This window comes from Lycorma delicatula, chromosome 12 (genome assembly GCF_047948215.1).
Source record: "Lycorma delicatula isolate Av1 chromosome 12, ASM4794821v1, whole genome shotgun sequence".
NCBI lineage: Eukaryota > Metazoa > Arthropoda > Insecta > Hemiptera > Fulgoridae > Lycorma > Lycorma delicatula.
Window position 1 is genome coordinate 77,819,393 of NC_134466.1, and position 11,465 is coordinate 77,830,857.

An 11,465-nucleotide genomic window follows, 5' to 3' on the forward strand; every position below is an offset into this window, starting at 1 on the left:
CTCAGTCACAAACGAAGACAGATGACCTGACCTTGAAGCGTTTTCAAAGCCAAACTCTCAGTACCAGCTAAATATTGTTATATGATGAGCACAGTCCTCTTCAAGCATTGGAGCCATTTCCTCTATACACTTAACCCATGTGCAAAATTGCCCGGTATTCAGTTTTCAACCGTGACTACATCACTGCATTTTTTCACCAACACAGTTAAAAAATAAATCATGCTGAAATAGTGACTTGAGGGGATACAGTACAGGTCAGGACCTGTCTAAACACATCCTAGCCTGTGATGATCCATTCTGTCTTATTGCAAAACATTTCTAGTCCCCTTTGCATATGTATTTGTTATATATAACTATTGATGAAAATTTATATACATGCTCTTCTTACAGTATAAGTGTATCCTAAGAAAGCATTTTTTGAAATTCCGAGTTTAAAAGCTTAAAATTGAGTAACATGAAATTTACTATATTATTAATTTCTCAGTAACAAATAAAGTTATCAACTGGATTTTTGTTATGTAATCTTCATATAAACATCTTAAAACCAATTTCTAGATTTTTTTGAAATCCCGAGTTTAAAGGGTTAAAATTAATTTTTTTTAAATTCCTGTGGTAAGATGGGAAGGGTGAGGAAGCAAGCCCTGACCAGTTAAACATCTCCTGACCGCACCAGGAAACACAAGTAACCATACAGTGCAGGTGAAACTGCAGTGGAGATGGGAACATAGAAAAAATTTTGGGACGCGTCCTACAATTGAAAATAAGTACTCATATAAAAGCTCTATATAATAAATATCATCTAGAAATGCATCATTATTGAATGATAACTATTGAAAAAAATGAACCCACATTTCTGAATAAAATGAGGCCATACTAAAATGCTTGTAAGGATTAATAAATCTAGTGGTTTCATATGGTTTTTTTTTTTTACTTGAAAAATTAAATAAAGCAAGTCTTGTATTGTAATTTTTAAGAAAATTATTGAAAAATACAAAAACTGAGACTTTACAAATGTTTTTTTACTGCAGAATTTCCACAAAATTTACATAGTACTGTGTAAAGAGTTGTTACAGCAAAACTATTGGAAACTTCAGAGTTAGTCCCAAATGTTGATATCCCCAAAAATCAAAAGATGCATTTTTGGGCATTACAAGAGAGGGGGAAAATTTTTTCCACATCATAACTAGTGATTTTATGCAGTAAGCCATATGCCGGTATCATTCAAGTTCACTAAAGCATAAAAAAAAAATCAGTTACACCTATCTCCGAATATCAAGTTTTCTGGGGCAAAAGGTGATGTTTTACTGATGCATTTTATGGAAACTGGAACAGTAATCACAGTGGAGGTGTATTTTGAAACACTTTCAAAACTAATTATGTTACCTGCAATTCAGATTTAGGGTGAGAAATTGTTCTCGCTCATAATAACAATGCCTGTAAGAATTTTCAAATTACTTTAAAGAAATTGCACACATACAAAGTAACCAAACAGTCCTTTTTGATGATATTACAAACAGGTTGGTCGGTTACACTGTATGTCGTCAGATAATTGTGAAGGTTAATTAGCTGTTTTTTTTAATCAAAAAAGAGCCAGGTTTGTTAGAAGTTTATACAAATGGTAGGTTGATTTGTCTAGTGTAAAATTAAAATTGCAATCATAAGCGAATATTCATTTCAAAAAAAGACTTGTTGCAAGTGTTTAGGTGCGTTAGCATACAAATTTAAATGAAAACATAAGAAACAGATTCATTCAGTATTTTGTAAAAGAAGTCCAATCAATAATAACAACCCAAAAGAGAGGGGGAAATTCTTTTTCTACCAGATCAATGCTAAATTTGGAATGAACATCTTTCCAGTCGACTGAATATCTCTACTGTTGAGGAATTCTGTTTACAATTTCCTCTTAAGTCACCTAGAAAAAGTCTTCAGAGCTTTTTCTATTCAACACTTCAAAAGATAATGAAAAAAACCTCAGGTTTAAACCCCATAAGCCCATTAAGGAAAATTTGTTGCAAAGCTTTTCTAAGATGTTTTCCCAATGTTCCTCATGGAAACCGGTTTTCTTAACCAATAAATCTGGCATTTACCTGAGTAATAGATCTTGTATCATGTATTTTAGTTGTAAAGGAAATCACAGACCATCCACCACACGTAATGATGTAGGCGGAAATATCTGATAGGACCAAATTGTTCTAAAGGAAGCGTTAACAGCATTTCATATCTCAACGTGCTTGAAAATTATTTTATTCCTTGGTTTCAATCAATTGTTATAGAATTAACTGCCATTTTACAGCTAGATGGATCTTCAGTTCGTTATGCTCAGTCATTAAGGGATTTTTTAAAGGACTGTTGATCAGTAGGGACTAAAATTCAGTCGCCGTCTTAAAGTAAACATTTAACAATCTGTGCCAACATCTTTGAGGCTTAATCAAAAAAAAAGATCTTCTATTGTTACTTCTTTGATCCTTCAACATGGAAAACGTCTAAACACATATGTCAACTGGTAAAACTGTGCACTTAATAGCAAAGCACATATAGATGTAAAGCATGTTTTATGTATAAATTTATTATATACACTAATAACAAACAAGTCATGTTTATTTCTCTGTATGGAAATGAACCTTGTGTCCGTTCTGTTGTTGCTTGCTAGGTAGTACTAGCAGTAATCCACCGGGTTGGTCTAGCGGTGAACGTGTCTTCCCAAATCAGCTGATTTGGAAGTTGAGAGTTCCAGCATTCAAGTCCTAGTAAAGGCAGTTACTTTTACACGGACTTGAATACTAGATCGTGGATACCGGTGTTCTTTGGCGGTTGGGTTTCAATTAACCACATATCTCAGGAACGGTCGAACTGACACTGTACAAGAATACACTTCATTTAGTCTCATACATTTCATCCTCGGAAGTAATACCTGAACAGTAATTACCTGAGGCTAAACAGGAAAATGAAAGAAGTACTAGCAGTAAAGATACTCGATCAACATAAGAAGGGCTTTGAATACATAAAAACCTTTATGACAATGCAATGAAATATTTGAATAGAATTCCAATTAGATCCATCTGTATAGAACAGTATTGTGAAAATATTTTTGAAAAGAAAGACTTTTATACTGCTCATCCAGGGCTAAGTGAAGACACTAGATTATACTTGTAGCCCTCGCATATCTGTAATCTGAAACTCACATCACCTAAACAAGTATAGCAAATTCTTTATTAGAGATTGAAGGTTTATCATTGTAATCTTCAACTGGTTTAGGCTCTCAAGTTTAATGATTTAAAGCTTTCTTCATCATTCTGATGAAGAAGTTTAAAATCAATATTTTCACAGAAACATTCACCTGTTATTCATAAAGGAACATTTAATATAATTGACATTGTGAACTGCAATAATTTGTAAAAATGTAATATCAAAAATTCCCATATGGTTACTGATGTGCATGAAATTAAACAAAGATGAATGTGTATTTTGCATTTTTGAAGCTATCAGAGTATAGATCAGTTTTCATTGTAAAGTATTTAAACATTTTGGAAAACTGACACAGCTTAATGAAGTTAGGGTATTTACAAAAAATAATTACTGTCTTATTACAACATAGTGCGATGATATTTTAATGAAACCTTTCTATAACATTGTTTGGATGAGTTGTTAATTTTGATTATTGGTTTTAAACCGTGAAATATTTTTTTAACAAAATCTGTGGAAATTAGTGTTTTTTATGCTCCCATTTACATGATGATCTCAGAAATTTTCACTGCTGCGCTGTTGTGTGCATGAGAATGGTACAGTTGAATTGACACGTGTATGTAATAAAATGATAAATGATCCACCTTATCGCATCTCTGAAGATGGATACATTGATGAACATCTGTAAGGTTTGTAAAAATATATTTTAAGATTTTACTATAATATTTAGAAACTTTATCAAAATAATAACAATTAAACTGTTTTGTTTAAATTTTAAGCATCTTGATAAACAAGCTGATGAGCGATGAAGAAATTCAGACAGGTGTATTTTTATCTCTCTCAAGGTGTGTGAATCGACAGAACTCAATACCCCTTACAAACATATACGAGCATGTATTACTGTTACACATATTTTTTGGGATATTTCATTAAAATATAAGCAGGGTTTCATTAAAATATAGGATATTTCATTAAATATCCCATTTTTAGACTTCAACACCATTTGGAGGGCCCCCAATGTTTCAATTGATATTTGCCGACAGGTGTCCCCTGTAATGTTTTATGTAGAAACCAAATTAGGTGTCCTAACCCTGAGAGTGAATCGTCTGGATTCACCCAAACTGAATCTGTAGATTACTCAGCATTAAAACACTAAGCTTGTCATAATTATTAAACATTTATTATGCTTGCTTATATTTCCATCTAAATATAATTTCTTGGGGCTCCCCACAAAAAAAAATCAGAACTTGTTTTGAAGACATAAAAATAGGCTGTCAGATCATTGTTTGGTGCTCATAAATATGATTCATGTAGACAGATATCTACAAAATCTAAACCATTAATTTATCCTTATGTTTATATTTATGAATGTGCAATCATTTCTAGAAAGAGAAAAAAAAATTATACATTAATAATAACCTTTTATCAAGCCTGACAATAGATCTGTATTTTTGTTAACTCACAGCATAATACTTTACCTTTCAAGAAAAGGACTTATAATGGTTTAATAATTTATCAAACATTTAAAATACAATTAAAAGATTTTCTTTTAATGAAACATTGTCAATAAATTTTTAAATTATTAATTTAAAAATTTTGAAAAGCTCTGAATTTTCTACATCCCGTTCAATATGTACATAAATATATTTTCAAATAATTTTCATCAAAACCTTCTGAATTGTAAATTTATTCTGTATTTTAGCATTTTCATGTAGTGTTTATATTTTAAATAATTAATATAAATTTAAATTATATGTATTTTTTATTTTATAATTAATCGTGTAGTATTTTGTGATCCAAGGTTTTACCACATTTTCCCCACGATCTATCCAGACAACTGCAGTGGAGAGGAGCAGTTTTAAATATTATCCATCTAGTAGCATATCTACCCATCCCTGACAAAACCTGCATAATATAGGTACAGATCTTAGTAAAAGCTTTTATTGTATAAAATTAAAATGATTTACAGAGTTTTACATTTAGGATGAATGCAATTAATAAAAATTCCAATTAATTTTTATTGATATTAAATTGAAGAAAGTATGTATATATATATATATATATATATACACGAGGGTTATTTTTTTCAAGGTCTGATCGGTCACGAAATTAAAACCACAGTGAAAATAAAAAATTTTTTTTTGTAACAAGTACTTACATAGTTACACTATTTCTCTACATAGTCGCCACTCCGATTTAGACATTTGTCGTAGTGTGGTACCAACTTTCCAATACCCTCATCATAGAACGGAGCCCCCTGTGTTTTCAGGCGTGTTTCTACGCTGGTCTCTAGCTCGATGTCTGTGACAAAATGTCCTCCTAGCCAGTGTTTCATGTGAGCAAAGAGGTGAAAATCAGATGGAGCCAAGTTCGGGCTGTATGGTGGGTGATCAAACACTTCCCGACGAAAATTCTGTAGGAACTTCTTTGTTACAGCTGCAATGTGCGGCCGAGCATTGTCATGGAGAAAGACGATGCCTGATGACAACATTTCTCTCCGCTTATTCTGAATTGCCCTTCGTAGACGTTGAAGAGTCACGCAGTATGAGACTGCAGTGATGGTCGTGCCGCGTTCCATGAATTCTACCAAGAGCTGCAGACCAGCGTAGAAACATGTCTAGCGCTATAGCGCTAGGCGGAAAAGTAGTAAATTAAACGTATTTCAATTTTTCAAAGGTCTGAATTTATTGTACTAACAGCTGTGTTTACTTGTAGTTTTTACAAATTCGTTACATTTTTCTTGTTAAGTTTTGTTCTAATCAGTTGTTTATAACAGATGATTTTCCAATCGTAGTAAAAGCTAGTAGTTTCTTTTATACGGATTTGAATACTAAACAGTGTATAACGGTGCACTTTGTTGGTTGGGGTTCAATTAACCAAACGCCTCAAGAATGGTAGGCCTGAGTCTGAACAAGACTACACCTTACATGTTTTTCATATCATATTCATTTCATTGGGCCTTAGGGGGAATGTTCATTTGTTGAACAGATTGCAACATACACATTAGGAAAATGAAAAAAGCATTTTATTCTATTTTGCTTGTAATAATAAAAGTTGACAATTTTTTTGTTTGTCGTATACTTTATTACATAGTTTTTCTCAGAATTAAATTTTCTACAAATTTTTATAATAAAATTTTCGAATTTATTGGCCATTTAACAAATTTTATTGCACTTACAACCTAAAAAATAGTGTTTTTGTCGCCAAATTTTTCTGTTTTCTGTCATATATCATGAAAACTATGGAAGAAACGTTCTGTGATCTGTTTTATTCGATTTCTCAAAACTAAAAGCATAAGAAACTCTTTAAATACGAAGTTAAAAGTTTCAGTATAACCTCATTCCAGAGGGGGAACTGAAATCTGGGGAAAATGTTTCACTAACCGTAACGCAATAAGATACATTTGTATGAAATTTTTTCGAAGATCTAGTTTCAATAACCAAATAATTTTCCGTTCTCCTAAAACATCTGTAAAGAAACAAAAAATAATATTCCACATTTACACAACTAGTAATAAAAAAAAAAATAATATAATAATAAAAATTATAAAGTTAATTTCCATAGTAACCATATTACAATTATGTTAATACATAAATTTAGAAGAAGAGTTACTTAACATATATTGAATTTAAGCTGACAGAATTAAGAAATTTTTACAAAGTTGAGCAAGGAATTTATTTTATATAAATACATATGTATATTATTTAAAAGGTAATTTTTTTGTTGTATTAAATCTGTTTTTAAATGACTTCATTTTTGTTAAGATTAGTTTAAACTATTTAATACCTTTAACAATAGATTTTCTTATTTCAGGTTTAACAATTTTTTTACAGGTACATATGACATCAATATAATAAATTAACAAATTATTCAGTATAAAATTATTATTCAAAGTGATTATAAGAATTTAATATAGTAATTGTGGAAAAAATATAGGACTTGTATTAAATTATTCAACAAAATGTGTTGTTTTTAGGGTTTTAACAATTTTCTTTCAGGTACATATGAAATTGACATATTATTAAAATAATTATTCAGTATAAAATTAATAACAAATTTGGTAAGTGATTCATTAAGTATTTGTTTTAGTAATATAGAACTTGTATTATGTTTTTTTAATAAAATGTATTCTTTTCAGGGTATTAATAATTTTCTTTCAGATATAAATAAAATGAATATAATATTAAAATAATTATTCAGTATAAAATTTATATTCAAAGTGATGGTGAGAGATTCAATATGTTATTTGTTTTAATAATACAGTACTTGTGTTATGTTTTTTTAACAAAATGAATTCTTTTCAGGGTATTAATAATTTTCTTTCAGGTACATATGAAGTGAATATAATAACTAAATAATTATTCAGTATAAAATTAATATTCAAAGTGATGGTGAGATTCATTAAGTATTTGTTTTAATAATACAGTACTTGTGTTATGTTTTTTTAACAAAATGAATGCTTTTCAGGGTATTAATAATTTTCTTTCAGATTTAAATAAAATGAATATAATATTAAAATAATTATTCAGTATAAAATTTATATTCAAAGTGATGGTGAGAGATTCAATATGTTATTTGTGTTCGCAATATAGTACTTGTATTATATTTTTTTTTACAAAATGTATTCTTTTCAGGGTATTAATAATTTTCTTTCAGGTACATATGAAGTGGATATAATAACTAAATAATTATTCAGTATAAAATTAATATTCAAAGTGATGGTGAGATTCATTAAGTATTTGTTTTAATAATACAGTACTTGTGTTATGTTTTTTTAACAAAATGAATTCTTTTCAGCGTATTTATAATTTTCTTCCAGATATAAATAAAATGAATATAATATTAAAATAATTATTCAGTATAAAAATAATATTCAAAGTGAAGGTGAGAGATTCAATATGTTATTTGTGTTCGCAATATAGTGCTTGAATTATGTTTTTTTAACAAAATGAATGCTTTTCAGGGTATTAATAATTTTCTTTCAGATATAAATAAAATGAATATAATATTAAAATAATTATTCAGTATAAAATTAATATTCAAAGTGGTGGTGAGAGATTCAATATCTTGTTTGTGTTCGCAATATAGTACTTGTATTATATTTTTCTTAACAAAATGTATTCTTTTCAGGGTATTAATCATTTTCTTTCAGGTACATATGAAGTGAATATAATAACTAAATAATTATTCAGTATAAAATTAATATTCAAAGTAATGGTGAGAGATTCATTAAGTGTTTGTTTTAATAATTTAGTACTTGTGTTATGTTTTTTAACAAAATGAATTCTTTTCAGCGTATTAATAATTTTCTTCCAGATATAAATAAAATGAATATAATATTAAAATAATTATTCAGTATAAAAATAATATTCAAAGTGATGGTGAGAGATTCAATATGTTATTTGTGTTCGCAATATAGTGCTTGAATTATGTTTTTTTTTTAAAATGTATTCTTTTCAGGGTATTAATCATTTTCTTTCAGGTACATATGAAGTGATTATAATAACTAAATAATTATTCAGTATAAAATTAATATTCAAAGTAATGGTGAGAGATTCATTAAGTGTTTTTTAATAATATAGTACTTGTGTTATGTTTTTTTAACAAAATGAATTCTTTTCAGCGTATTAATAATTTTCTTTCAGATATAAATAAAATGAATATAATATTAAAATAATTATTCAGTATAAAATTAATATTCAAAGTGATGGTGAGAGATTCAATATGTTATTTGTGTTCGCAATATAGTACTTGTATTATATTTTTTTTACAAAATGCATTCTTTTCAGGGTATTAATAATTTTCTTTCAGGTACATATGAAGTGAATATAATAACTAAGTAATTATTCAGTATAAAATTAATATTCAAAGTGATGGTGAGATTCATTAAGTATTTGTTTTAATAATACAGTACTTGTGTTATGTTTTTTTAACAAAATGAATTTTTTTCAGCGTATTTATAATTTTCTTCCAGATATAAATAAAATGAATATAATATTAAAATAATTATTCAGTATAAAAATAATATTCAAAGTGATGGTGAGAGATTCAATATGTTATTTGTGTTCGCAATATAGTGCTTGAATTATGTTTTTTTTTAAATATGTATTCTTTTCAGGGTATTAATAATTTTTCTGTCAGATATAAATAAAAAGAATATTATATTGAAATAATTATTCAGTATAAAATTAATATTCAAAGTGATGGTGAGAGATTCAATATGTTATTTGTGTTCGCAATATAGTACTTGTATTATATTTTTTTTAACAAAATGTATTCTTTTCAGGGTAATAATAATTTTCTTTCAGATATAAATAAAATAAATATAATATTAAAATATTATTCAGTATAAAATTAATATTCAAAGTGATGGTGAGAGATTCAATATGTTATTTGTGTTCGCAATATAGTGCTTGAATTTTGTTTTTTTAAAAAAATGTATTTTATTCAGGATATTAATAATTTTCTTTCAGGTACATATGAAGTGAATATAATAACTAAATAATTATTCAGTATAAAATTAATATTCAATGTAATGGTGAGAGATTCATTAAATGTTTGTTTTAATAATATAGTACTTGTGTTATGTTTTTTTAAAAAAATGAATTCTTTTCAGCGTATTAATAATTTTCTTTCAGACATAAATAAAATTAATATAATATTAAAATAATTATTCAGTATAAAAATAATATTCAAAGTGATGGTGAGAGATTCAATATGTTGTTTGTGTTCGCAATATAGTACTTGTATAATATTTTTCTTAACAAAATGTATTCTTTTCAGGGTATTAATAATTTTCTTTCAGGTACATATGAAGTGGATATAATAACTAAATAATTATTCAGTATAAAATTAATATTCAAAGTGATGGTGAGATTCATTAAGTATTTGTTTTAATAATACAGTACTTGTGTTATGTTTTTTTAACAAAATGAATTCTTTTCAGGGTATTAATAATTTTCTTTCAGGTACATATGAAGTGAATATAATAACTAAATAATTATTCAGTATAAAATTAATATTCAAAGTGATGGTGAGATTCATTAAGTATTTGTTTTAATAATACAGTACTTGTGTTATGTTTTTTTAACAAAATGAATGCTTTTCAGGGTATTAATAATTTTCTTTCAGATTTAAATAAAATGAATATAATATTAAAATAATTATTCAGTATAAAATTTATATTCAAAGTGATGTTGAGAGATTCAATATGTTATTTGTGTTCGCAATATAGTACTTGTATTATATTTTTTTTTACAAAATGTATTCTTTTCAGGGTATTAATAATTTTCTTTCAGGTACATATGAAGTGGATATAATAACTAAATAATTATTCAGTATAAAATTAATATTCAAAGTGATGGTGAGATTCATTAAGTATTTGTTTTAATAATACAGTACTTGTGTTATGTTTTTTTAACAAAATGAATTCTTTTCAGCGTATTTATAATTTTCTTCCAGATATAAATAAAATGAATATAATATTAAAATAATTATTCAGTATAAAAATAATATTCAAAGTGAAGGTGAGAGATTCAATATGTTATTTGTGTTCGCAATATAGTGCTTGAATTATGTTTTTTTAACAAAATGAATGCTTTTCAGGGTATTAATAATTTTCTTTCAGATATAAATAAAATGAATATAATATTAAAATAATTATTCAGTATAAAATTAATATTCAAAGTGGTGGTGAGAGATTCAATATCTTGTTTGTGTTCGCAATATAGTACTTGTATTATATTTTTCTTAACAAAATGTATTCTTTTCAGGGTATTAATCATTTTCTTTCAGGTACATATGAAGTGAATATAATAACTAAATAATTATTCAGTATAAAATTAATATTCAAAGTAATGGTGAGAGATTCATTAAGTGTTTGTTTTAATAATTTAGTACTTGTGTTATGTTTTTTAACAAAATGAATTCTTTTCAGCGTATTAATAATTTTCTTCCAGATATAAATAAAATGAATATAATATTAAAATAATTATTCAGTATAAAAATAATATTCAAAGTGATGGTGAGAGATTCAATATGTTATTTGTGTTCGCAATATAGTGCTTGAATTATGTTTTTTTTTTAAAATGTATTCTTTTCAGGGTATTAATCATTTTCTTTCAGGTACATATGAAGTGATTATAATAACTAAATAATTATTCAGTATAAAATTAATATTCAAAGTAATGGTGAGAGATTCATTAAGTGTTTTTTAATAATATAGTACTTGTGTTATGTTTTTTTCACAAAATGAATTCTTTTCAGCGTATTAATAATTTTCT